This window comes from Meleagris gallopavo, chromosome 3 (genome assembly GCF_905368555.1).
Source record: "Meleagris gallopavo chromosome 3, MGAL_WU_HG_1.1, whole genome shotgun sequence".
NCBI lineage: Eukaryota > Metazoa > Chordata > Aves > Galliformes > Phasianidae > Meleagris > Meleagris gallopavo.
In genome coordinates, this window is record NC_139406.1 from 74,046,737 (window position 1) to 74,074,250 (window position 27,514).

The 27,514-nt window shown below is 46.6% G+C and overlaps 1 long non-coding RNA gene across 4 annotated transcripts; it reads right to left on the reverse strand.

The window, feature by feature from the left end:
- Window positions 1-279: 279 nt before the first annotated feature.
- Window positions 280-27,502, reverse strand: LOC146544772 (uncharacterized). 4 transcript variants are annotated; one of them, XR_014882627.1, is made up of 2 exons: window positions 27,389-27,502; window positions 280-22,474 (listed from the first exon to the last, which is right to left on the reverse strand). It is a non-coding gene; the product is annotated as an uncharacterized LOC146544772 (long non-coding RNA). The 4 variants fall into 4 exon arrangements; XR_014882626.1 differs by lacking the exon at window positions 27,389-27,502 and adding an exon at window positions 27,251-27,386; XR_014882625.1 differs by lacking the exon at window positions 27,389-27,502 and adding an exon at window positions 23,883-27,341.
- Window positions 27,503-27,514: the final 12 nt, after the last annotated feature.

Genomic DNA, 27,514 nt, shown 5'->3' on the forward strand with positions numbered 1-27,514 from the left:
GGGTTCTCTCATTTCCTGCCCCATGCCTCTGCTACCATTGCAGGCACGTTGGCTGCACTGCTCCTGGCCACCTGCAAGCATGGCAGCTCTCTAAGAGCATTGTTAGCAGGACATGAAGATGGAGTCATTGGGATCACTGGTTTGTGAGATGCTGCTGTCCAATGGAATATGTGGAAGTACAATACTGGTAGATTTTGTCCCTCTCTAGCTAGCTACTTCTGAAGTTCTGACACAGGCAGAAGAAGTTACGAAGCATTATAACAATGAATACCAAGAATATGAAGTGCAGCACTTTATTTAAAAGAAATTAAAACCAAATTAAAAAAAAATCATTTCATAGAGCACAGATAATAAAACAGTATAAATTAATGATACATCAGCAATGATCACTTCCTGAGTATCGATCCTGGTGGGGAGGTTGAGACAGCAGTGTCAAAGTAATATCACCTGGTTAAATATTTTACCAGTATTAAAGTGCTTGGAAAAATGTGTAGGTTTTGATTTGTAGGTTGCCTTTATTTGTTTATATTGCTACAACCAGAATTTTCTATATATATATATTTTTAATGATATGGCAGTTACACAACTTGCAGTCCCCATTGAGTCACCCCTGCTTCATCCAGACATGGGGTTTCTTTTCACATCTAACCAGCCTGATATTTCTGCATGTCACGAATGGCTGGATGTGCACCTTTATCTCTGTAATATCACAACATTGTTATGTTTAACATAACTTACAGCTGCTTTACAAAACTCCCATGATGATACTTGGATTTGCCACGTAACTTGTCCAGGGACTGTGAGAGGACAATTGCGACAAATCTGTTTCCATGAGTGCTTTCTCTTACTGTAGGTCAGCTGATTTTTACTCAGTTACCTCTTCCATTTTCTCTTCTTAAAAACATTTTTTCAAGCCAGCCATTGTTTCAGGAACTCCTGCTGTGCCACTATCAGTGGAGCAGCCATCAGTGAATTCAGGCCACTTGGAGGTGCCTGGGAATGCTGTGCTCTTCTACATGCTTCTTCAAATTGATGTTCTGAAGAGCTTTAAGACTTCCCAGGAAAGGATTTCAGGCTGACTAGATGTAGCCGTCACTTGCCCTCGGATGGCTTTCCCCCAGCAATGGCTTTTAGTTACATTTTTCAGTCCTAAGGAATTTCTCTTGAAATTCTGAAAAGGTTTGCTAAAGCATCTCTAATTTCTTTGCCCATTTCCTTCAGCATGCCTGCATGTGGTCTTTCCTTTTTTCCACTTTTATGGATCCCAAGCTTTTTATTAACTATTCCTGTTCTTATCTCCTGATTTCATAATTCCTCATCATCTGCTCTCAGTAATCAGATCCTTCCTTAAGAAAATATCTGTTCTCTTGTAGGCAGAGATGAAAAGTGTTAATATTTTCTTTACCCTTATCATTTCTCCCCGATTACTCTTTAACATCTTTATGAAAGAAAATGCCCTCTCTGTCATCTTCATTTTTTTTTTCCTGCTTTCTTTTTCAGATGATCCAGGCTGATCTAAATATAGTGCAACACACTGGTGTCTCCCCCATTCAGTGTGTTCAGCTGTGCCAGGACTTCATCACCACATATCATTAACTCCCTTCTTCATTTTGCAAAAGTAAGCGAGCTGAGAGAGAAAACGAATGCAGTTCCCAAAATGTGACAGCAGTAGCCACAGACACTTGCCATTTATCACTCATCAGAGGGCAGACATAGGGTAATGGTTTTCAAAATGTCCCTGCCTAACAGAAGCCTCCAGCTGGCACTTACTCCTGGAAGCCAGATTGGTTATTAACAACGCAAAGCCCACAGGAGGTCAGATTTGCTGTGCAGCTGGGGGCTGCTTTCAGAAAGTTTGTAACTTGGCTGGGTTCTGGTGGGTTTTCACATGGGAAGAGACAACATCTGACGCCAGTTGCAGCAGCCATGTAGGAAGTCCTCAAGCAGAAGGTGCTACAGCTCAGTGCTCTTCATAGCGGTTGCCACGGCTATGGCAATAGCAGACCACATGGATGCCCAGCAGGGAGATGTGGAGCAGCACTGAGGGGCTCCCTGCGGGTCTCGTGCTGCTTGCGAGGAGCTGCGGAACAGCAGTGCTTATGGGGGGCAAGAGGGAGCGGGAGCTGTGCTGCAGCATGCCAAATCCTGCTCTGCATTATAAGAAGGAAAATTGGCAGACAGGAAAATGCCTGTGAGCGATGGAGGGAGGGGACCTAAGCTATCATGGGGGGGGAGAGGGGGAAAGAGGGGGGCATGATGCTATGCAGAACTATTTTCAGAATAGCTCTACATGGGTCTCCAGGGCTGGCAGCTCCCTCAGCCCATCTGCCCCACCTCAGGCTCTTCTCCACAGGCTGCAGCTCCAGATCAGGGCTGCTCCTGCAGTGGTATCCATGGGCTGCAGCTCCTTCACACCACATCCACTGCTGCACCGCAGGCTCCTCCATGGCTGCAGGTGGAGATGTGCTCTTTGCAGTGCCTGTGGGCTGCAGGGGGATGGCCTGCTCTTCCATGGGCCTCTCATGGGTTGCAGGGAGCTGCTGCTCTGTGCCTGGAGCACCAGCTGGAACAGCTGGGACATGATACTCACTTGGCTTCCAGGTGCCTGAGATATATGATATAGGCTTGGAGATGAGTGGCTAGATGACTGCGAAGAGGAAAGGGACCTGGGGGTGTTGCTTGATGCTTGATTGAACATGAGCCAACAGTGTGCCCAGGTGGCCAAGAGGGCCAATGGCATCCTGGTCTGCATTAGAAATAGTGTGGCCAGCAGGAGCAGGGAGGTGATCATCCCTCTGTATTCAGCACTGGTGAGGTGCACCTGGAGTACTGTGTTCAGTTTTGGGCCAGTCACTACAAAAAAGATATTGAGGCCCTGGAGTGTGTCCAGAGAAGGGCAATGAAAATGGTGAGGGGTTTGGAGCACAAGTCTTATGAGGAGCGGCTGAGGGAGCTGGGATTGTTTAGTCTGGAGAAAAAGAGGCTCAGGGGAGACCTCATTGCACTCTACAACTTCCTGAAGGGAGGTTGTGATGAGGAGGAGTTTGGCCTCTTCTTCCAGGGAACAAACAGGACCCAAGGAAATGGCCACAAGTTGTACCAGAGGAGGCTTAGTTTAGACATAAGAAAGAACTTTTTCTCTCAGAGAGTGGTCAGGCACTGGAATGGCTGCCCAGGGAGGTGATGGAGTCGCCGTCCCTGGCAGTGTTCAAGTGGCATCTAGATGAGGAGCTATGAGATATGGTTTAGTTTGTGGTAGCAATGGTATTGGGAGGGCACTTGGATTAAGATGATCTTGGCAGGTCATTTCCAACCTTGTGATTCTATGGTCTGAAGCCTTGATGTCCTGGCAGGCTTCACACATCTGTGCATGCAAATGCCCATCATTAACCTGACACAAAGCGCACCACGGTGCCAGGGCCTAACAGAGCGTGCTTGCAGGGATGGGTGTGGATGGATCCCACAGTAGTTCTGTAGCTGACACACATTCCATTCACATAATGTGCTGCAGCCAAAGTCATCTCCTGAGCTGCAGAGCCCAAGGGTGACAAAGGCAACACACCTTTATGGCCAGGAGGCCTGTGCTACCTGGCAGCAGCTGGGAGCTCCCTGTCTCCCGGCCAAAGGAACTCTGCAAACAGAAGCAGACACCTGCATGCTGTTGGCAGCTGGCAGAGCATGGACATGGCCAGGGAAGGGGCTGGAAGGGAAGGGGCTGCTGGGGAAGGAGCCTCCAGCAGGGTAGCAAAGGCCAGCACTGCATCGGTGCATTTCTAAGCAAATCTAGCACAGAAACTCAGCATGCTCTGGACCATTGAGGCCTTGTAGGAGTATGTGAAAGTAAGGAGGTGCTGAAAAGCACTGTGGTTCACAAGGGGGCCTGTGTGCAGAATTCCTGTCAGCCAGGCAGGACTATATGATGCACCATGGCTGATAAACGGCCCCGCAACCATGACCTGAGGCTCAGACATGTCTTTACGCAGCTGCTGATGCTGCTCATCCTGTAGCTGCTGGGAAAGCGAGATCTGAGAGATAGGATCCAGGAGGGAAGATGTACACTCAGACTATGCACTGACTTCATGATGAGATGACACTGGCACAGCGGGAAGGGTGATGCTGCTGTTCAAAAGAAAACTGAAAACAAGCCTGATAAGCCTGTTGCAAGGTGAAGTTGTACTCACTGGGGCTTTGCAGATTTGCAAAGTCAGATGTAGCAAAAAGCTCATCTCACTGAAGAACTACAGTGGAGTTATGGAGGAAGCCATTCTGGACCAGACGTCCTCCAGAAGAGGTCCCTTCCAGCCTTAGTCATCCTGTGAAACACGCTACAGGAGGTCCCACTGATTACAGCCCAGGCCAAGGTACAAACACGGCTGCTGCCAAGTGACAGCTAGAGCAACCTGATCTAGTTAAAGGGGTCTTTGTTCATTGCAGGGGATTTGGACTAGATGATGTGATATAGGGGAGGAGGCATCAGCAGACCACCTGGCCATCCCTGGTCAAGTTCAGCAATGCTCTGTTCTTGATGCTCCCACATCATGGGGTTGGGAGATGGACAAGAAGAGCCAGGCTGGATGGCTATAGCTCAGGCACAGGCTCTTCCTTCCACTGTGGGAGAAGTCAGCAATAAGTGTACTTTCTCAGGTGACAGCAACTCAATGCAAATCCTCACCACCCTTTTACCTGGAGCTATTTACTCATCTTGAAGCACTGTGCTAACACAGCCTGCTGCCAAAACCCAGCTCCTCCTCCAGCTCCAGTGGAGAGAAACACAGCCCTCGGTCTTACCCTGACATTTCCTGTAAAAACAATCATTCCTCCACCGCTGACTAAATCTGTTAGCAGCTGCCATCTCCACGACCCTGAACAGGACATGAGAACAGAGAGGGGACAGGGAGGGATGGAGTAGACAAACGAGCTGCAGCAGAAGCTTCGGGAAAGTGAGATGGGATGCCAGAACCTGTCCTTTCTGCAGTTTATGGAGCATATGGCTGTTGTCAGAGCTCCCTGAGCAGCACTGGCTGTACAAGGCCTCCTTGAGCCCCATGTGACCACTCATGTGTTGAATTAACCACAGCAGTTTGATTTACACCACCTGTGCATCTGACCCAACTTATCTAACAAGCTCTACAAAGCTATTGCACTGCCAGCAATAAAAGTGATGGGCACCCATGTCTTTCACAGGTTGAGTTTAAACAAGGCTGGTGATGGATTTTACAGCTTTCAAATTGCTTCTGTATACTTGTAAATAAGTGTCAGGTATAGCATTAATTGTTTGGGGCTATTTTTTGTTTTACACCGCTGTAATGTTGTGACAATGCAGTCCTTTTCTCCAGGGTTCTGGCTGTGCTCCCGGGCATAAGGAGAGATGAGCTGCAAAGATTTAGTGCCAAATTATTTACCAAACCTGTCTGAAAAGAGCTGACATTTCACTAAGTGTATTTGAATCATTAGGTCATGAATAAAAATCCTCTCAGGATTTTTTTTCATACTGAAATAAAAAGATTATAAACAATAATAACATTCTTTAAAACCATCCAGCCTATGATCTGGAGAGAAAAAGATGACATATTCTCAAAGTGACCTTCATAGCTTAGCTTAGCTTAGCTTCTCAGCTGCACAGCTCATAGGGCTTCATTCTGCCTTTCACATAGTGCAGATAAAGTCTATGAGAAACTTAATGGGGTACTCAGAACAAACACAGCTGAGATGGTTAGTGTGTTTTCTATTTCATAGTCCTAAGGCTTGATTTATGCAACAGCACCTGAGAAAGGGGAGGAGGGGAATGATGGAGGTGTTCACCAGCATCATGTTACCATTGGCTTGAGATGGAGGGTAAAGCTGATCAGTGTGTGTGTGCCTGTGGGTGCCTGGGACATTGGGTACACCTGGTTTACTGCCCGGAATTCTCCTTATATAACTGTCCTTCACAGCTGCCTTGGGGTAGGCACTGGGGTTGGCACAGGCTTGGGAGGATGTGGAGCATGAAGCTCTGTAAAGAAGCACATGGATTTTCCTCTTCCAAATATCTGCTATTCCCCGAGTGGGCTCACTGCAAAACTCATCCTTAAGAGTTTGGCGCCCTGGGCAAGTGTCCTCCTTCAAATGAGTGCAGTGAGATATTCCAAGACCAGTTGAAATTTCTTCTCAAACCCAGTGGGCTGTATAGGACCTCAGATATCTTCTCTGTCTGTGAGGTCTGTCCATGGGGACATGCTGTAGTTTCACAGATAACTGCATCTATGGAGGGAGGTTGTAGTTAGAAGTCTGCCATGACTTCTTTCAGCCACTGAAGAAAACAGGCTGGGACATGTCAGGTGTCTGCTTGGGCCTCGCAGGAGGCTTTCATCCTGTGCTGCTCAAGTAAGACAAACTATGAGATCACTGGTTGCTAAACACTTGATGTGATTTCCCAAGGTTTGCCTCCATGGTAAGTACTCTGGTAATTTGGGTAGTGTTGACAGAAGCATTGAGTATTACCCAAAGCACTTAGTGATTTCTTTTTAATGATAGCTCCAACAGAAAAATGGTAAAAAGTTCACCTCTCCTTCATGACGTTGTTATACTTCTAATGCTCCACAGAAATCCACCTTCATGTCCCATAGCTGCCACTCAGCCTGGGCTGCCCTATTGCTCCTCTTCCAGCTCTAAGGACAGGATGGGAACAGCCAGATTCCTGAACAGGATCATGTAGCTGCCAACCCAAGTGAACTGTGTTGAACTGTGCTCTGTTTCTTCAGCAACCACAGTTTCAGCAGCCTGGGACTGGATAAACTCATGCCCCTAATTCGTGGGTCAGCTCCACCTTTACATCTTCTAGGTTAATATTTTTGAGTCTTTTAGCTTAATATTTGAAATGTGATTTCAGGTTGCATTTTAATACCATATTCTGAGAGTGGAGCAGTGAGATCTTCTAAAAAAAAAAAACATCATTTATTTTTTCCTTTGTGACAAAGGAGTCTTTTCATTTATAAATCCATGCTTTGGAGACTCCATATTGTCTTGTATTTGCTCTCAAGGACAGCCCTCTATTAAACTTCCCTGTACAACTGTTTGTAGTACTGTTTGCCAAAGAGCTCACACTGGCATGGATCTGTTCCAGGATTAGCTTCCCAGTTGCTGCTGGAGGGAGGCCTCAAAACCTGGCCAATAAATGCTCAACAACCCCATGGACTTCTGTACTTGTAGAGTAGGAAATGTCACAGCAGCTGCTGCTGGGGCACCCATAGTGAAAAAGGCGTAGGGACTCTGGAAAGAATCATAGCATCATTATGGTTGGAAAAGACCACTGAGGTCATCTAGTCCAACCATCAGCCCATTGCCAACAGTTCCACTGACCCATATCCCTAAGAAGAGCCTGGAAGGAGAAAGAAATACGTGTGGTGGTGGTTACCAGAAGTAGAAGTACCTATGAGCTGCCCTTTCCATTTTAATGACGAAGAAGAAACAGGCATTAATCGGTGATAACTGTCAGCCAGCTTTACACTCTCATACGGGGTCACATACATTGCTTATAGTCAGAAGGAATGTTTATGAAAGCATTATTGATAATTATGTAATAAAACTTAGCTGCTGGTGTTTTTACAAAATCCTGCATTGAATATTACTCTCGTGCAACGCAAAGATTGTGTCTGTGTGCACTGTGTGTGCAGGGCATGTGGGGGGGAGAGAGGTAAGGAATACTGATGGCAGTGCTGATCCCCTGTACCTTCCTTTTGCTGGGACAACAGACCCAAGCAGCACAGCTATTATGAACACCTACACAATTTTCAAAATGAGGTGGGTCTCATTGTCTTCCATTCGACAAGGTGTGATGCTGATAAGCACATACATCTTTGGAGGACCCAGGGACCTGCCACTTTAAAAGGAAGCTCAGGCTCAGGTTATGCTGAGGTGTTACTGAGTTTGTCTGTCCTAGGATTTTGTTTAAATTAAGTAATTGCGGAAGTTGGCAGAAAGCAGCTACAGGGGGTGGAGTTGCACAAGAACCTATTTGTGTGTTTGCTTGGGTGTGGGGACTCGTGTTTGCTCTTTATTTCACAGAATTGAAAAGATTTAATAAATTATGCGTGTCACTTGGAGTAACAAATCCTTTACAACTTGAACTCTTCCATCACAAACTATTCTTTGGGAAGGCATTACTCCTTCAAGTTGATCTATCCCAGCCTGAAGGAGAGGCTGTGCTTTTGTGACCATCCCAGGGATGCTTCTCATCCCCCATAACCTCTGTTATTCCTGGAAAGGAAGGAACCCATTGAGCCAGGGTGCTGGTTTATTGGTTTATTTCCCACAGATGCTTGCCATCAATAGCTGGGCTGCAGGCAAACAGCACACTGTTTGCTTTGTCCCTACAATGAGTAGGGAGAGACATGTTCTGCATGTCAGGATTTAATCACTGGTGGCACTGCATTGTTTTTGTTAAACAGAGATAGCTTCTCTCTTCTATTTCTCTTTTCATAGAATCATAGAATTATACAATCATTCAGGTTGGAGAAGACTTCTAAGATCATTCAGTTCAACACCTACCACCAATATTGCACACTGACCACATTCCTCAGTGCCACATGTCTCTTGAACACCCCCAGGGATGGTGACTCCACCACCTCCCTGGGCAGCCTGTGCCAATGTACTACCTCTTTTTTTGAGAACTGTTTACTAATATCCAACCTAAACCTCCCCTGGTGCAACACGAGGCCATCACCTCTCATTTTATCCCTGTTATTCCGGAGAAGAAGCTGACCCCCACTTCACCACAACCTCCTTTTGGCAGTTGTAGAGTACAATAAGGTCTCCCCTGAGCCTCCTCTTCTGAACAATGCCAGTTCCCTCAGTCACTCCCCATAAAACTTGTGCTCCAAACCCCCCACAGCTTTGTTGACCTTCTCGGGATACATTCCAGGTCCTTGCTGTCTTTCTTGTACCAACGCACCCCAAACTGAACACAGTACTCAAGGTTTTCTACTACCGATGCTGGTACATAATTAGGCATATATGAGTTACCTTATTCACTGAAATAAAACAACTGATGCTGCAGAAGATCTGCTGTCACACTCTCCACGTGCCCTGAAAGAGTGGTTGTTCTGACAGCTGGGAGCTGCCAAAACAGAAGCTGCTCAAGCAGATGCTCTTGGAGGGCTCATGTACCCACCAAGCTCCAGGCAGTGCTGGCAGGGCCTCCCCTCCGTGCTGTATCTCAAGCCCCTACACTCCCATCCCCACTGCTCCTCCCAGGGATCTCTTCCAGTAACTTACTCCTCTTCTGGTGGGAGGCCATCTATTCTTTACCACCTGGAATATGCAAGGTAGGTATTGTCCTATGCTACCACTGACCTTTAATTGAAATTGTTCTGTTTGATTCCTGGTAGCCACTTCCTTGAGGAATACCTCTTCTGCTCTCTGCACCAAGCAGACCCAGGACTCCTTCTAAGGCTGACTTCCTGTGCTCTCAGTCTTCCTGGGGGCCCTTCCCATTCCCCATGAGCCTGTTGCCATAAGGCTACGCCCACAAGTCCCACCACCCGTTCTGCAGCAGCCTCTGCATCTCCTCTGCCTGGAGGTGCCTTTTATCAGTGTCCAGTGGTGGGTTTCTCACTGCCATGCCTGCAGACCTCACTGCCCAGCCACCACCTCCTGCTGAGGAGTCCCAGACCTCTACCAACTTTGTACTAACACACTCACTTCTGCCATTCCACTTCTCCAGCTTCATGTCCCACCCAAAATATCTAGTTCTGCCAAATGAAATGCCATTCATGGTCCAGATTACATCTAGGAAGCGACTCTCCTGCAGATACATTTCCTGGCAGCTTGTTTCCTCCCCAGTAATCACAGAATCACCAAAGTTGGAAAATAACTCTAAGATCATCCAGTCCAACCTTCACCTACCGCCAATATTTTCCCCACTAAACAACATCCTTTAATACAACATCAAAACATTTCTTGAACAACTCCAGGGACAGTGACTTCTCCACCTCCCTTGGGAGCCCGTTCTAATGCCTGACCACTCTTTCAGAGAAGAATTTTTTCCTAATATCCAACCTGAACCTCCCCTGGCACAACTTGAGGCTGTTCTTTCTTGTCCTATCACTAGTGATGTGGGAAAATGTAATCACAGAATCAGTAAGGTTGGAAAAGACCTCCAGTTAATGTTGGGATCTCAGGGCAATCCAGCATCAGAAGGTAGAAAATGTGGCTCATAAATATGAAAACAGATTGGACAAATATTGTATTTTTATCTATTGTTACTGTCACATGTAGCAGAAGTATTTTGGCTACAAAATTCTTAATCTGTAAGTCTCAGACTATTTCAGAAAACTTCTTCACAAAGAGTTGAAGTCTGGTGATTGCCAACTCAACCCAAAGTCCTTCCATGCAGATCTCTTTCTGTCCTTACTCTGACCAGATGTATGGTTGTATGAAATGACCGCAGAACCACCTGCTCTCCTCAGGTGCCCAGAACAGCTCAAAAAGCTGCTGAGAACTGGGAGTTGTTTGCAAGGCACTGGGAAAAGGGAGAGGCTGGTGAGTGTTCAGTACCACTCCACTCAGCTGCCACCCACTGCAGAGTGAGAAGGACTGCAGAAAATAGCAACAGCCACTGTGGGTTCAGTTATGAATCATGGGAGGGACCTTTCTGTATCTGGTGACTCGGTGCTATGGTGACAAAAGCTCCACAAACACTTCACAGAGAGTAAGGTCATGTGTTTTCTGTTACTCCTCACGTAGGGTAGTGCTGCCTGGGAATAACCTGTAGTGGTGAATTCCTTTGAGTTGGTCCTTTTTCAACACTTCTCTTCCAGAATATGCTTTTCTGGGGTGACAGACTATTTCAGATGCCATGTCTGATCCACTTTATCTGGTGGGCTCCTTATTGCTAGCTACCTGTGAGCAACACAGCCCTTGTCATACTCTCTGGAGTCCCCATATCCACCCTGAAGTAGTGTCAAACTTTCTACAGAGCCTAAATAGCAGCTAGAGCCATCCTGCCTTGTAACATGCAGGGGCTGACTCACTGCAAGCTTCATGCACTGGTGGGACGATGGCCATCTGAGTCAGTGTGTGCTTCCAAACAGGACAAGTGGTCACTATGACCACATAGCTGAAGTGGGAAGGATGACTCCCAAACCATCCTCTTCTTCATCCCTTTAGGTGTGCATGTAGAAAAGCATTTGGCACACTGGCTGTTCTTCCAGTCTTTCCAAATTCTTCATATCACATTTGTTCCTGAGTCACCTTTAATCAATGCCACTCTTCAAATGTTTACAACAGCTCTGGCGGCTGTGCTGATATAGCAGAGAGCAGCAGTAACCAAATGGAAAGATTAAACTCCTTGTGTTCACACTCCTAAAAAAGTGAAGGGTGAAGAAGCGTTTTTTCACTGCCCCTGAGTCTGGTCACTCTACAAGTACATTTCCCATTTCCAGACACCAGAGGAGCACAGAGTTCAGCCCTGACCACAGCTTAGCCTCTCCGTGCAGCTCTCTTTGACATTAACAAGGGATGCTACCGGGACAAAGTGATTTTTCTAGGTACCTGTCACATCCTGCAGACATTCAAACAAACAGACAAAAACCATAATGCTCTGGATGTCAAAAGTAGAAAGGAGTTCAATTGGCAATCAGACAACTTGGCAAAACACATTGACTTAGAGGTTTGAAATGTCGAAGTGGATTCAAGCTCCAGCTGAGGAAGTCTGGGGCAGACTGGGAGATGTGGGGAAGGGAATGGCACTGTTCACTTCTTGCCTCGGTGCCTGGGTGCCTCTTATTCTCTTTCCCTCATCAACATAGTTGACATGATGACTTAGGCCCCTTTCTGGAGCAAGCATACCATGCATTTAATACAGCCTCTTCACGTGCATGCATGGTCAATTTGCACTCCCTACACCTTTATCCACATTGCCCCCACCCTGCCTGCCCCACAGTTACATGATGAGGGGAAGTCAGGGGCTGGGAACAGGGCAGGGATGCTATCAGTACAGCCGACTGGTGGGTGCAGGGTCCCCACAGGTGGTGCTGGGTGGTGTCAGCAGGGGGGGCCTCCTGCTAAAACCTGCTGGCATTGGGTTGAGGATAGCAGAATCAGTCCTTGCCTCCGTGCTACTGTGGTGCTTGCCTGTGGTATGAGGAGCTTGGGAGAAGTAATACGAGCCCTGCTGTTGTGTCAGGCTTAATGACCACTTATTGGCCCATGCACTGTTGAGCAAAGAGACTCCCTCTTAATGAAGGTCAGAGTAAATAGCAGTGTACAAATGATGTTTAATGGCTCAAAGTGATGCTGAGTCCTCTAAGATCAAGGTAAATGGTCTCTAATTATACTTGGATTTCTTCTTGCTCAAATGAGATTGACCAGTACACCAAGGATCAAGTCCTTTCAGCCAGGGAAGACATTTATAAGTAAAAAATACATCATTTTTATTGAAAATGAAAAAAAATACTTTGTCATCTTTGTGAAATAAAGGTTACAGTGAAAGACTGTGTGGATAAATAAATACAGATCAGTAATGTGCATGTAACTAGTAGTACTTACCATATCTCTTCTGGCTAGGAAGATGGGACACACTAGTCTAACCCTGCAGGTGGAACAACAGAGACCAGGAAGAAGGATGTGGCTTCTCCAGTCACACAATGGCTTGCTTGTCAAGTACGAAACACTTGAGTAGAAATATATAAACACAAAAGCTGTTCACAAATGAGAATAAAATACGAAAAGAATCAGCAAATTTTTCTGTTCCTGTAACAGAAGGGTTACCTGTTGTGAGGATGAAGTATCAAACGTTGTGTAACACCTGCCACGTCCCTGACAGCCAGCATCACTTATCACGCGGGTTCCCCCTGGGGACACTGGAGGGGCTGTCAGCAGAAGCTGGAATCGGGGATGTTTGTCAAGAAATGGTTTTATTTGATAAACTCCTTGGCACTTGGATTCCTGCTAATGGCAGAACTGAGGAATGAGCACATCAGCAGTGTAACTGTTTCTAAGCTGACTGCCAAATGGTTTCCCCATTTTGCATTTATATTGTGCCAAGTGAACTTCTCAGACCTGCTATAAGTCCTTCCTTTGCTCTCCTATTGCTGGACCATGAAAAAAAGAGGCAGCTGCTTCCCCCAGCCTCTTTGTCAGCTCACCTTCTATCCCACTATTTACCTTACTTCTTTACCTTGCAAACAGCTCACCTCTCGGAGCCTGAGCTAAGCCCAGCCCTTTTGTGCCCTGCAGTCATCGCTCCATCTTTAGGGGAAAGCTGATTCCCAGGAATGCTGTGCATGCACATACCTATCTGGGCGCTGCACCCACACCTGCCCACCCGCTAACCCAGCGCCTGCTGGCCCTCGCAGCCACATTCCAGCCAGCAGAGCTATTGCTCGCTAATTGTTACCTGTCAAACAGGTAAATGAGGCTCTTGGGCCAAGTCCAAACAAGCACATATTCCCACCAAATCCTAAATTTGCAAAATTTTAACCTTTCTGCAGCCCCACTGGTGGTTTTCACTGAGACTGATCAGAAAGTATGACGGGTGAAAAAAAAGCTCAGCGTTTGGCTGTTGTGATGAAGCTCTCATACATGTCAATACCTGCAGGCACAGTAGGGCACAGCAGGCACCCAACGCACATGGTGTGTGCGATGGCTCCCACACCACGCAAGCAGCCTCCCAAGATCACAAAATGCTCTGCTAATCCCAAAACGGCATCTGGATGGCGAAGGGATTAATATGTACAAATTCTGGGGGATGGAAAAGTGAGTGTGCATGCAGCCTGGAGCCACGTGGGAGGGATGCGAACTGGCATTTCCTGCTCCATGCACCCAGTTCAGACTTGCTCTGCTGACTGCAGCAAGAGGGTCTGTGCTCCCGGGCGCAGGCAGCGGCCTGTTACGGTCACACAGTCTGTGAAGATGGCTGATGTTAGCTTCCTGCAAGGCCACAGAGGAAAAACGGTGCAAACCAAGCTGTTCCCGCCTAAAGCTCACTGCCCGTGTCTACTTCTGCAGAACAGACATTGCCCCGCAGAAGCATTCACAAAAGGCAGCTTGCTCTTGTGGTAATATATTTCACGTGCTTCCACGTCAAAGTGCACTGAAAGAAAACCCCACAGCTACAAATCCCATTAAAAACAGTGCAGGTGTCACTGCTTTTCTGTGCCCCCCTCTTGCAGGCTCCTGGCTTGGACTGCAGGCTCTCTGTGACCAGGGCCGTGGTACCACATATCCCCACACACGTGACACCACCTGACGGCACTTCTGAGCCCATAATGTGACAGCTTCACCTGCATGGTGCCTTGAGTCCCTCAGCTGTCAGGGCCTACTCGACAAAGAAAGAGGGGAGACTAAATGGTAGAAACCAGTTGTTATTGGTAATAACAGAAACATGATCTCCCCAGCAAGATGGTAATCTTCCCCCACAAAGGCTGCAGATACCTCCATCGTACACCTGATTCTGACCTGTCTCTCACCTCAACTTTATCCCAGTTATACCAGAATGCTTGGATCTCCCAGGCATTGCCTCAGACTGTATGTGAATTCTACACTGGAAGCAACCTGGCAAAAGCAGTCATTAGACCACTGGAAAAGCAAATGGGTTTTTAGACTTTATTTGAAGATGCACTTAAATATATATTTTTACAAACTTGGATGAGGTTTAGCACTGTTTTTTTGGAACAGGCTAATGCTTTAAACTGATTTTTATTTTTTCTTAGCTGATATGAGAACAGCTGTATTTGCACAGCTTCAGCTCAGCCCAGCACCTTCCCTAAATGGCACGAGATTTGCTCAGAAGAGATCCTGAGAGTTACAGCTGTGGTACCAGGTTTTAAGGGGCTGAGCTGAGCTCTGGGCTCCTGCAGACCCAGTGTGTCACGCACAGATTCCTACAGAAATTAGGAACTCCTCTGCAATTTCTTCTCTATGGTTATCTCCTTCTTCTTGACTTGGGATTCCTCCTTCTTTTCAACTCACAGCGGGATTAAGCAGCTGTCTGATCTGCTCCTTGCTCCTTGCCAGGCTCTGGCACAGAGTGCCTTCCAGCCTGCAGCCCCGTTACTGGGTTCCTATGCTGTATGGGTTGCTGCACTCTGTATCTTCACGCTACTACTGTCCAGCAGTGCCTGAAACCATTACTAATGGTTCCCAAAGCTATTTTGCTTCAGATAAAAGGGAAGAGACCTTAAAACATACAAAGCACTTCCGCTTAAAAAACACTGTGTGAAAGCTGAAAGCTGTATTATTACTAATACCTAGAACCAGCTAGAAATACCTTGGCCAAAAAATATTGTTCCTGTGTATCTCATTTCTGCTTTGACAAACGTACTGAACGATCAGCACGATTTCAGGAATCTGTTTCTCCACAAAGGCTATTAGGACTCCCAGAGCAGCTGGGTTCTCTGGGCTGCCCTGCAAGCTGGACAGCTTATCCACAGCAGAGGTGGCTGCCTGGGGCTGTTGTCTCTCTTTTCTCTAAGGATTTTGTGAGGGAGCAAAATAGCTTCAAGTCTGAGGGTTCTTTCAGACCTGTAGAAGAACTTCTATGCCTAAAAGTCTGTTCGCTTTTCACAACCCTCTTCCCAGATCACCACTTCTACAACATAGCTGCTAGATGAAGGATGTCCTCTTCGTTTGTTAGCTCTCACTGGGGAGACTGTGGATGACCATGCGGGTTGGCCTCTTCTCCCATGTAATAGAGACAGGACAAGAGGTAATGGCTTAAGTTGTACTGGGGAGTACGGGTCCAGATTGGATATAAAGACAAATTTCTTCTCAGAAAGAGTGGTGAGGCAGTGGCACAGGCTGCCCAGGGAGGTGGTGGAGTCACCATCCCTGAAAGTGTTGAAGAACCATGGAGATGTGGCACTGAAGCACGTGGTCAGCGGACTTGGAGGGGATGGGTTGGCAGTTGGACTGGATGATCGCAGTGGTCGCTTCCAACCTAAATGATTCTATGATTTAGCTTTTTCTCAGCAGCTGGAGAAGAGAGTTAGCTGTCTGGAGGGCTGGTCAACTGGAGGATTAAGGAAACCAGGCTACAAGCACCCATCTGCTGATTGCCAGAAGAGCTGACTTAGGCCACCAGCCCACACACTGCAGGTCAATGCCTACCAGCATGGGTTCTTCACATTACCCACTTCTGACTCCAGCTTGTGCAGAACAGCATTAGTCAGAGCTGGTAACACAGGAAAAAAAGCTGTCTAGCTCCGCTAAAGCTCACAAGTGAACCTCCCTGCTATTGCTACTTAGTGTCTTTGTGAAGTGCAATACTGGTTGATTTAATTGAGAGGGTGTGTAACCGTAAACACAGCTTTAAACTGTTGTTTCAGATTTGAAAAAGTAAATGTGAGGACAAGAAAACATGCCCTTCCAGAGAGTTCCAAAACCAGCATTCCCAAATGAAAGTAAAAATGAAGGATTCTCACCAGCAGGAAACAATTGAGCAAAATAGATGCGCCCCTCATTAAACAAAGCCCTGATTAGTTCAGTGGTGCCAGTGATGCAACTGATTTGTACCATTTTGCAAATCTTTCCTTTTCCACAGGCCAAGCCCTTGCATTCACATAACACGGGCGCGTTATTTGAAGAACTCTTTGATTCTTCAGTTGTACACCAAGAACAGCTTGAGAGGGAAATACTGGGATGCTGACAGACGGAGTATATGTTTTTTAAATGTCATGATTCTAAAGCTCCGTGCAAGGAAGGGGCTGTGACTGCCTGTGTGCACTCACTGCAGAGTCCAAAGCAGGGTTTGAGGCTCAGGGTCTGCAGAGTGTGTTCTCTCATCTGCTGCAAACATGACATGAAAGAGGTAAAAAGTCACATGAACTTGTGCATGTGTTAAAAAGTGAAGGGAAAAAGAGCTCAGGCCTCAAATGCCTTTATGTTTGCTGTGGCTCAAGACACAGCAAGCATCTCTGACATTGCTTCTGTGCATTATGGGAGAGCTCGTTAAACTGCTAACACTATGTTATCTTCCTACCATCACACTGCCTGCTGCCCACAGCAGTTTCTTTATTGCTGGTATCAAGGGCAAGAACTGATTGCATGGGCAGAGGTGCCTGTGCTCGGATGAGATAGCTCCTAGCCACTAATTAGCCGCTAATCCGTGCACCGAGGTTCCCACAGACCGTGAGGGCTTCCTTTGGTGACTTTTCAATTAGCATCATAACACCCCGAGCTTTGAATGCTTTGTGTATATTTATCTTTGCTTCCAATTGTCAGGGCCAGCCAACGGGAATTAAACCAATTTAAGAGCATCTGTGTGTCTATTATTTGGCAGCTATTAGCCTAAATTGACATAATCCTCCTCCCTGCTGAGAGATAGATACAGTTATATTAAGCTCGGTGTGACTTGCTAGGATTCTTCCACAGAACATGGAAGAATCTGCACAGATCGTGCAGATACCGCTAGGAAAGTGGAATTTTAGCACGTACAGGAGACAAGTGCCCTTATGGCACCGCTAGCGGCAGCAAGCTGGGCTGACCGAGGCAGGCAAGCGTTGCTACTGGCTACTGCCCCATCGCTGCTGGAATGTTAACGAGCGCTTTGTCATACCGAGGGCACCTAACAGCCATCCCACCCAGTCAATAGGCACCGCAGCCCAACTCCGTTCAACGCAGCCCAGGGCTGCGGCCGGTGCAATTCCCTGCATTAATAGGCACTCTCTGAGCAGAGGCACTTCAAAGCACCCTCCTCAGGCTCAAAAGGTTCTCCCCATCCCGGTACGATGGGCTGTTTACACTGAGTGAGGTAATTGTCGTGCGTATAACTGGCCTGAGAAGATGCTCAGATATCCTCGGTCTCCCTTCCCCTCTTCCAGTCTTGTCTGGAAGTTCTGGAACCCAAAGGGAACAAAAGAGGGGAAATTCTGCCTACCTGCCCCCAGGTTGGGGTTCTGAGGGACAAAGCACCTGCTTTAACCCCAGGCACAGCCGACAGAGCTTGAGCCAGCCCTGCAACCACTTCCAAAGCACAGAACAGTGATGCAGTGCAAAGGGCAACTCAGAACAACCGACATTCTTCATAGTACTGTCATAAAAACTAGGAACGTCTTCTATATACACACTTCTTGAAGGAAAAATGGCCATTTAACCTGCAATGTAGAAAATACCTTCTTGATTGGATAGCTGCTCTCATTCATAGACTTCCATGAAACTTGGTGGCTTCACTGGGACTATGGCGATGCAGAGCTGTGCACCTGCAGAAATTCACTGCTACTCCAGCCACTGGAAAAGGCTGACAGGCTCAAAAGAAAGAGCTGCTGCAAGAGCCGTGGGTGATGCTATGTCTCTGCAATGCCAAAAGACATCACATGAGGCAGCCACATGTCAGACTCCAAGAGAAGAACTGGGCTGGGCGAATGCTGCAATTAAATCCCCATGCTTACACCCGTAAGCCTTTCATTCATCCCAAACAGAAAAGACTGCTTTTCATGAGCTTTCACAACTGCTAAAACTCAAAACTAAAACCAGGTTACTGCAAAAAGAGGTGGGTCTGCCCTACAACTCCTGTTCCCTTGCTTTTGTTGTCTCCAGCACTCCCACACTTTGGGAATGGAGTTTTACAGGGTCAAACCAGCCTACTTACTTGCCTGAAAACTAACCCTATTGAAAGCAAATACAAAACAGTTCTCTGGAGGGTGAAAGAGCAAGGTTGCTAATGTCAAGAAGAGCGAAGAAATGCATTATCTAGGGTAAGGAGAAAGCTCCTTTGGGCAGTCACATATTCTTCCACTAAGCTAAGTCAACCAGTGGCAACTGGAATACTTTCTACCTGTCAGACCTCCCAGAAAAACCCATGCTTTGCTCAACTTCATTGTAAGAAGGGGGGTTGAAGCATGTTGTTAACAAGATATTCTCATCTCTTACCTTACAAATAAGGTTGCAGGACAGCCAGGGTGACAAGACCTTCTGACATTCCCCTTTGTGCTGCTTTTTTCCCAAGCTGCTGCATGTTCCGTGACCTTGGGGCTATCAGGGAAATCCCCATTACTTCCTGCTCCACTGTGCTGTGGTGCCACGCTCAGTGCTCACTGCCTACACTTCAGAGAAAAATAATGATGAGAAAGTAAACCTTGGTGGGGATGGACTCCATTCTGCCTGGGGTAAGACCTTTCCTTGAAGCCAATTACAACATTGCATCATCAGCTGTCCTGTGTAAATACTGGTGTCAGCTCAGAGTTATCCATGCAACATTTAAATTCAACCTGTGTAGCACAGAGGCTAAACCAATTGGCTCTGATAAGACAAGATGAAGGCATTTGTGTTTAAAATCCTAAATATCACATGTAGGTTGTCTATTTAGTGAGCACTGCTCATTCTGAATTCTTTCCCTTTGCACTCTATCTTTGTCTTTGCTATTGATTTAAGCTAAAAAGGGCAAGGCCAGGCTGAGAAAGGCATTATGCACTCTCTCAGGCACTGTCTGGGAGGCTACAGGGGGCTGAGGTGGTGCTTTCAGCGAGCAGTCAGTTAGGGCTAAGAATCTACAAGGCACTCAATGCTCTGGCGCTAGTTTGTCAAAACATGTAGGCTCTGCCTGTACAGTTTAAAAATAAATGCATTCTAAACTGAAGAACTTGCTGGTTTCAGTGGGAATGCAGGCATACTTTCGAGGAGTTGGGCTGAAGCATTTAGCAAACTACCTGTCTGCTTCTGGCACCAGCCTGAGAGATGGGCAAGGGCTAATAAATTCCTAGTTGTGCAGATTCTCCACAAAACCTTTGGCAAGTGTGTTGCTCAAAAACCTCACGTACAAAACGGAGAGGTGCTACACCTACCTCCTCATGTCTGCCTTGAGCTCCACAGGTCAGGAACAGTCCTGGACAGCTGGTATCTGGGTCAGAACTTGAGCAACTTCACCAAAACTTGAGCAACTTCATCCTGATACCAACCCGTGTCTCTGCCCCAGGGCACAGAGCCTGCAGGCTGTCAGTCTGGCCTCCCTCTCATACAGGTTTACTGGAATGACACAGCCAAAGCGTATGAGTTTTGCCTCCCTTTCCAGGCAGCTCAACTGCGGTATTCATTAGGAGTGATTTATACTCCCAGCAATGGTAAAGCAGAGCTCGTCTTCCCCGGAGAAGTTCTAGTAATCAGAGCGAAGTTTATAGTGAAATAAAGAGCAACACACATATCTTACTCCCTCCCTACCCTGCAGGGCTATTGCTCATGTGTGGGAGCTCAAGAAAAGAGGAGTAAAGAAATGTAAATGTAAATCTGCCTGCTTTGCCCCTCACACCCAAGCACACCATATAAACAAACAGCCATTGCCAGGTGCTCTGTTTTCTAGTCAAATAAAGAGAAACAAATATTCAGCATCTCTGTGGCTGGAGCCATACAAAACTTCTTCACCTTGCTTAGGAAGAAGCTAAGATTTCCATCCACTCGGGAAAAAGGAAAAGAAATAAAAACGTAAAGAAAAAACACAGCTGTTGTAAATCCTGCTATTAAAGAAGGGACTCAGAGAAACAAAGGTAAGGTTAAAAAGCAGCATATGCCACAGTCATGGGACACAGCCAAAGGAGACAGAATAGGCTCCTAACTCCAATCTGTTAAAATGCAATATGAAAATCAATACTGGGTTGGGCAGCATATTAATGCACACAGGTAACAGTGATAGTGTGAAAGCAAAATGAAGTACAAAAGAACTTGGGACCTGCATGTCTCAGTATGCTCCGTGAGCCCGGCTCCTGCTCTGTCTCTCCCAGCACAACGGCGCAGGACAGGACAGAGCAGTCAGCACACCTCCCTGCCTGGCAGGGCAGCTCCACCAGCAGAAATCTACTTTCACAGCAGAGACTTAGCGGTGATAAAGCAGGCTTGTAGGTGCATGCAGGGCGTGTGTGCTGTACAAACATGGTATTGCTGAGATGCTGCGCCTGATAGTGCAGGCTGATGGAGTGAGTGACTGCACGGATCTACAACTGGGGTCTTCCCCACGCCACAGCTCAAGCGATCCTGAGGCTCCTGAGCAATGAAGAACCAAACCCAGACAGCAGAGAAGGACAAAGATTATGTTGACAAGCTCTGAGCCTACACTGCCCCAAAGCCTGATGCAGTAACACTACATACTCACAATACTGCCTTTATATTTATGAACAAGATCGGTGGGACTGCTTTCTTCTGAAATACTGCTGTATTTCAAAAGAGAACGACAGCAAATAGCAGAAGGACCTATGCCTGTCCGTAAAGGTGCTTTAACGGGAACAGAGACACGTGGCCTAGTGACCCTTCCATAGAACAAGGCACAGCAGAGATCTCTTGGCTCCAGCAGGAGCTCCTTTTGTGCCAGCAGACCGTCCCCTTTGTCCTCTGCCACAAGGACAACTGAGCAGCAGCCTCAGGGCGATCAGTCCCCCCCCTCGCCCCTTCTCAGCAAGCCTGGAAAGCTGCCTTTTCCATTCGCTGCGATTCTTTAAGCACCTTCCTACTTGATTAAGGCATCGATTTATTTTGAGGAAGAAACACGTTTCTTCTAAGCAAATCCAAAACTTTGTTTCCAGCTCCCATTATCCCGATCGGAAGAGTTTCTGTGGAATCTCAATGCTGAATTTACTCTAGTTCCTGAGTGTGGGAAAAGTAAACTAGCAATTGTTTATATGCCATTCTTCACCTTCTGCATACTGGAACACCAGAGCCTATTTTAGGACATACCGTTGCAGCAAGAAGAGAGGCACTCTTCACCAGCTTTTGACTGCCTCTTATTGCAGGGTGGGGTGACAGATCTGTGGAGCTTCTCTGTTTTTTAAAAACACTCAACTGATGCAGAGACATATGAAGCTCTCAGAGATGTGATCAACATGTGAAAACCTATTTCAGATTCCTTTCAAATGATGCTCTGCAAATCCTAATGATTCTAGACAGACTGATGAGGGCTGGGAGCAGAAGCCCCAGCAGCCAATGCAGAGTGCCATTCCTGCTCCTCTGTGAGAGCCCTTCAGCCAGGAGCAACCATCCATCCAATTGTTCGTTCAACTGTGTCATTGAAAAAAAGAAAAAGAAGCTTTTAATTACGAAAATAAAGATGGCTTTGAAAGTACTACTGCTGACAGCCAACCAAAAAAACCCAACCCCACAACAAACTACAAGTATTCAGTGAGTAATTCAAAGGAAAAAAAAAAAAAAGGATAGACAACTATTAGGACAATTTTCTTCTGACATACCTTAGGAACTCTTCACAACATAAACAAACTATAAGCATTTCACCTTTCTCCCCAAACAGCTCAAGTTGGGATTACTGGAGATGTGTCTGTGCAGTTTTTTCTGTGATGATGGAGAGATCCTGGTGACCACCACAAGAAGTCAGACAAAGCATCACGATGATGCACTCGATATTCTTCTCAGAGGTCAGGTTATTTACGTCCCACAGCTCTACTCCATTGTGACACAGTATCAATTTCAGCTTAATTAAGGTATTTCCGAGTCCCAGGTCCCACGGCACATCAAGCTGTCTTCCAGAGATGTTTTCTTATTCTTTTTCAGGCAGAGTTTTTCACTAAAAGCAAAACCACAGCCATTAGGTGATCTAACCGTAGTTTCCCCTTGTCTCAAAACGCTTGGCTGAATCACTGGAAAATGCTATCAGAGATCAAAGCATCTGCAGAAAAGTTATCCCTGTGTATTATATCCTGTTGAATTGGTTTCAAACCAATGGTGAGTAATCTTTATGAAATGGATTGGTACTACTAATCAAGAACCTAATATTCCAATCTATTGTCGGACTTAGCTACCTCCTCAGACGTCTCCATGTCTCAACCCAGAAAGGAGAACCACACTCCGAGGTATTTTCACCACTAAAAATGACTTCTGTTTTAAGTTGAAACAAGGTTCTGTGTGCCATACTGCCTAAGACAGGTGTTGCAGATATGTAGGATATTTACATAATAACTCTGGCATCTTTCAGAATCATGAACTCTACGCTCCTAATGAGCAAACAAAGCCCCCGCTTTTCTTTTTACATGATTCCACGTTGCTCTGAGGGCTCTATAAGACACGTAGATCAGCATTTCAAATAGAAGTGGCACATGCAGCCCCATGCCCTGCACTGTGGCCAGAAGTGCTCGATCACAGAATCATAGAGTGGCCTGGGTTGAAAAGAACCTCAAAGATCATCTAGTTTCAACCCTGCTGCCCTGGGCAGGGTTGCCAACCACCAGACCAGGCTGCCCAGAGCCACATATTCCATGGTCCTCTATGCTGCTCAACTGCTGTTGCCACGCATGATGTGGAGGCACTGGAGAGCTCCAGGTTCTTATGGAGATCCCAGCTGAGCTGTCTGGGAAGTGCAACTGGCAGTTTCCAGGCAGCAGGTAGTTGCCACTAGTCACAGAGCCTTCCTTTCTGATAGCACTTCCATAGTTTCATTGTGAAACAATACAAGTAACCTGCTGTTACGATTTTGGTTACTTAGGATTACTTTCTTTACGTTAAATGTTAATAGTGTAGCATAATCCATTATTAGAACATACAAACAATCCATTTGGAGTATAGGAGAGCTGCACCAAAATCTATTTATTCTGATGTACGTGACGGCGTCGTTGAAGTCAGTTGAAGATCAAGGTCTGTACAAATTCCAGTAAATATATTCCAGTTTCACATAGAAGATAACTACAAAGGGAGGGCTATGGGGAGGATTAACAGTAAATGCATTACAAAATTAGTAGGTAGGTGGTTGGCTTTGAACTTACTGCAAGAGAGCATTTTATATCAACAGCCATCAATGACAGAGAAACACACAAATAAAAATACGTGGTAATCACTGCCTACTGCAAACACTTGTTTTCAAACATCTGCGCTCTCACGGAGCTGCCTTACAACGCTGTTTGGACATAAATACTTCTCTAACATCTTTTATCACACAGACTTCTTTTAATAGTCTTCTGAAAGATATTTTAGGTACTTACTGCAATTACTAAGCTGAGCTGAACCTTGTTTGTGCACCCTACTTCCTCTGCCCAGTGCTGGCAAGTCCAAACAGCGCTGATGCTGGCTGCTATGGAACACATCATGTAAACACGAGGTAGATGGTTGAATTCTACACTGAATCTTCACAATAACAAGCAAAAAAAAAAAAAAAAAAAAAAAAGAAAAAAAAAAATCCTACCAGCTTCTATGCAAAGAAGTAAACAGCATGAAAAAGTGATTTGCTCTTTTAGATTGTTCCTGTACCCTCCAAGGACAACTCCTAGATTTATAAAACGTATTGCATGACCATTTTATTTTTGGCCTACACAGCCTTTATTCTATGAGAAGCAAGACTGGCCTGGCCTGAAATAATATTAGATGATTTTTTCAGTGACTAACAGATTAGTTTATAGCAATCCTGGAGCTCATGAAGAATGAGCACCGGGCTGGATGAGACAGGACCTGTTTGACCTGCTCAGCTGGACGCTCACAATTGAATTCCAGTTTGCAGTCTGGAACAAAATGCTCATCCAGAAAATGATGAGCCCAATGCCTATTATCTACTTAAAATAATTTTCAGGGTATATTTTTCACCTAAGCAAGTCTCAACTAAATAAGCTGTCATCTTCAACAACCTCAAATCAAGAGTTCATTACTGCATTTTCCACGTCTGTTCCTAACTTTGACCTTGAACACTTCTGCAGCCACTGAGCAGTAATTCAGTCTCCCAACTGCTACACTGGAAGCAATCTCTCCTGAGAGCAGGCTGCTAAAGGCGGTTTTGTAGCTGACCCAGTACTAGAACAACAAATTCTATTTCAGTCTGAGTTACAGTTTGGGTTTAGTCCAGGACTGCAGATGGCATCAAATGCTGTTTTCTTCCCTGCAAAATCGTACATCAGCAGCATTGCTAACTTGGGGAAGGTGACATTTTCAAAAGTGCTCATTACTGATCTTCCTTTCCTTTTCCCTATATATTTCAAAGAGGGAAAAAAAAAAAAAAGAAAAAAAAAGTGAAAGCCATACATCCAAATGTTTCCCATAATTTGAAAAAAAGTAAAAAGGGAAAGAGGATACCTGAATTGAGGTTAATCCTATTTACAGCACTCAATTAGGTAGCCTTTTCAGGTCTCAAAAGCCTCTTTCAACGTAATATCAATATTTGTGAATGAAATCTTATCATTTCTGCAGTTACTAGTAAGGTTTCATTAATTTAAACTGCGATAGGATTCCCATTATTCCTGCAAAACAGCTCACAATGCCTCATGATAATGTGCCTGGGAGGCTCAACTTGTTTTAAGATGACAAAACAACTGCACTATTTGTAGCGAAAAAATTACTCCTCTTCTCTTCTTTGCTTTGCAAAGTCTTATAGCTTCCTCAAAATGTATTCTACAAACTGACTTATACAGGCACTGTTATGAATAACGGCCTACAAACTGAGAGGTTCAATACCTGTATTTGGTATCCACAATTCAGGCCACATTACCAACTTTTGATGGAATTTACAGATTGCATAATGATTCTACTTTACTGTGACTGAAAATGAAGGAAGGCTAAGTAATACTTTGTGCTCGGTCCATGCGTCATTAATCTAGCTAAACTACATTTCTAATTCTGTTAAGTTAAAAACATAACGGGGAACCTGGCAGAGGGGTTGGAATAGATGATCTTTCGAGGTCCCTTCCAATCCCTGACATTCTGTGACTCTATAATCTTCATGGGACTACACTTGAGCTGACTTAAAACTGAGCTATACTGATTTGGCTTTATTTGGATAGTTACTATGAATACAGGTGAAAGCTGAGAAATACTAATAATAATCATTTGTGCCTGATTGTGATCCAGTAATATCAAAGACTTTAAAACGTCAACCTTGATTTCCACTGCACTGAAAGAGGATCAGAACCCCAGAATGCAATTCTATGTGGTTACAGACACATATGCATAAAAAAATATACAGAAGTTGCTCTGAAAGTATGCTTCCTATTTATTTCCACGGAAACTACAACACAGAATGATAACACTATTTTATAGAGCAAATTCTCAGCTACAAAACACTATTTTTCAACAGAGCCACCACCATTAGCTGATTCATGTGGATAAGCTGGTTGAGACACTCTTCTTTTTGTGGGCTGACAGCTGTGCATGGCCATCCAGAACACGGCTTTCACGTCACTGTTGCCACTGCTGAAATGCACCACCCACTGCCTCCCTGTACTCACATCCACTGTCAGCAGGTGTCATTTTTTCTGCGTGGAGGAATTTAATTCCACACCTTTGCTTCATATAGACTTTCATGTCAGACACCATTTGTCAGATTGCCCTTCTGCTGCTATCTGTCGCATAGCAAAAACATGTAACATGCTGCTGGGAAGGTTCAGCCTCCTCTGCCATACCAACATCCACCTCTGATGCTGTGGGTCAACAAAACCATACAAAAAAAAATATCACAGAATCAAAAATAGGAGGCATTACTTTTGGAGCAGCCCTCACACTTTATACAGTTATACAGATGCTTATTTCTGTGAACGCCTTTCTGCTATGTCCTCACCAGCCGGAACAAAAGGTAGAAAAATCCTTCTGCTGGGCCACTATAAATTCATTCAGCTACTTAATTTTCCTGCAAAGGTCACCATGCGATATAGCGGCCTAATCACCCAATACGCAGCACTATTTGTAAGGCAGAGATGCAGCCCAGGAAGATTCCCGAGGTGAGGAGCTGGGCGGGGCGCCGACCTGCCCCGCTGGGGGGACGGGGACCGAGCGCAGGCGCTTCCTTTCTTCTCTGGCTTCCGAGCTGACCCGAGGAGCCCTTTTCATACACTTTCCCACCATCGTATGACAGCCGCTGCCCCCAGAGCTCCATCCGTCCTTTCGGACAGCACGGAAGCGCCGGCACAGCGCGCGGTTGTTCCGCAGCTCCGCGGTGTGAGCGCCGTACGGGCGCCGGGCAGCTGCTGCGAGCAGCCGCGACTCGACCGCCCGCGCTCAGACCGCGCAGCAACAGGGGCGGCACTGCCAAGCCCAGCCGCTCCCGGCTGAGACGGAACCGTCGGAAAAAAGCCAACCGGCAATAAAACCCCTCCAAACCGTCCCCAAACCCCCCGTCCCACGAGGATCCCGGCTGCCGACCGCTCCCCGAAGGCCGCGGCGCCCGCGGGGCCGGCCGTCGGCAGCCGCCACCTGCCCGAGTCCCGCCGCCCCGTCACGCCCGGTCGCCCGCGAGGCCTCCCCTCGGCCTCGGCCGTGCCGCCTGCCGGGGGGCCGCCACCCGAGCGCCAGCGCGGCGCCGGCCCTCCCCTAGCTTTCTCCCTTCGCTCAGCGGCGGCCCCGCGGTGCCTCCCGGCGCGGCGCGGCGCGTTACCTGGAGCTCGGCGGCGCCGTACCTGCGCGCCTCTTCCAATGGCAGCGCACCTGCCGCCCGCCCCGCCCAATCAGCGTGCGGCTCGGCCCTCTGCCCCGCTCCTTTAGTGAAAGAATCCGACGCCGCTCGGAAAGTTACCTGCGCGCGCCCGGCCCGGCCGCTCTCCGCGCCGCTCCCCACATGCGAGGGGGAGGGGGCTGGGGCCGTACCTGCGCGGCGCTGCGCTGCCCCGGCGGCGGAGCGGGGCCAGGGGGGCACGGCAAG